We start from the raw sequence: 1744 nt of genomic DNA on the forward strand, positions 1-1744 counted from the left end.
ACACATGACAATAAACATCCAGGCCTCCCCCCCTCAGTGGAGGGGCCTCATATGATTCCAAAAAGAGTTTAGTTTTGTAGACAAATAAATCATTACTTTTGGGGTAGATTTACTCTGTATATTATATATATATATATATATATATATATATATATATATATATATATATATATATATATATATATATATATATATATATATATATATATATATATATATACACACATACATGGGTGAGGTGATATGGTACCAAAGTTTTTGGTGAGGTGATTGACATTTACACAAGATAAAACACGAACCAATGGGAATAAAAACATAAGAATGGAAGTAACTGCAGAAGGCCTATTGGCCCATAACACAAGCACTTCCTCTTGATGCTTCTATATTGGTTCGGAGTCTTGAAGCTATAATATATATATATATATATATATATATATATATATATATATATATATATATATATATATATATATATATATATATATATATATATATATATATATATGCACACAAAACTAAATAGTCTTGTTAGACAAATTGCCCCTATTAGAGGCAAGTTGACTAACAAGCCGAATGACTGCAATTGTTTTGAATTTGAGTTAAATCTAACATAGAAATGTAATCAAACCTAACCTAACCTATGCTAACCCAAGCTAAGCTAACCTAACCTAACCTAAGCTAACCCAAGCTAAGCTAAGCTAACCTAACCTAACCTAACCTAACCTAACCTAAGCTAAGCTAACCTAACCTAACCTAACCTAACCTAACCTAACCCAGCAATTCATGATCTTAATATAATACTGTTAATTGGATAAACCAATTTGGAAAGAAATGTTCGAAAATAACAAAATTAACTGTGCTTGTTAGGAAAATTGGGCCTTGCATACTTGTCCCAATAGTGTGGTTCTCGCTTTTAGGTACGACATAAACGTATACCTAAGTTGAGAGAGAAAAAGATTCGCACTCAAACATGCATATCGATTGCCAGTCCTGAATTCTGGGTAGATATTCGTGTCCTCCCTTTTCATTTACCATCATTTGGATACTATCAAAACAGCTCTGAGAAGGATAAAATGAATAAAACGGGTAGCTCACTCATGTAAAAAGGAAGAGTTGGGAAAGATCTCTCTCTCTCTCTCTCTCCCCCTCACCCCCCCCCCCCACCAATGATCCTGCTCTGCTAGTATATAACGTAACAAACCTTCCCCCCCCCCCCTCCCTCCCCCAATCAGAGTCCCTTTAAGCATGCGAGGATAAAAAATAGATTTCATAAGACCCAATGTGCTAGCTGATATCAAAACAATTTATGTTATCGTCTATTAAGCCCTTCAGTAAAAAAGTATAGGGACCTAATTAGGTCCCGTTTTGAGGTGGTGGTGGGTGGAATCGATGGATTAGCCAAGCTCTTATCCGCCGAATCCGTAGAGGGTACGACCCTGGCGCTTCAGAGCGTACACCACGTCCATGGCAGTGACGGTCTTCCTCTTGGCGTGTTCCGTGTAGGTTACAGCATCACGGATGACGTTCTCGAGGAACACCTTCAGGACGCCACGGGTCTCTTCGTAGATGAGACCCGAAATACGCTTCACGCCGCCACGACGAGCTAAGCGACGAATAGCGGGCTTGGTGATGCCCTGGATGTTGTCACGTAGCACCTTACGATGACGCTTGGCGCCACCCTTTCCGAGTCCCTTGCCTCCCTTGCCGCGTCCAGTCATGGTGTTGAAGTTGTGTGAATCGAATT

Source organism: Procambarus clarkii, unplaced genomic scaffold (genome assembly GCF_040958095.1).
Source record: "Procambarus clarkii isolate CNS0578487 unplaced genomic scaffold, FALCON_Pclarkii_2.0 HiC_scaffold_180, whole genome shotgun sequence".
Lineage (NCBI taxonomy): Eukaryota > Metazoa > Arthropoda > Malacostraca > Decapoda > Cambaridae > Procambarus > Procambarus clarkii.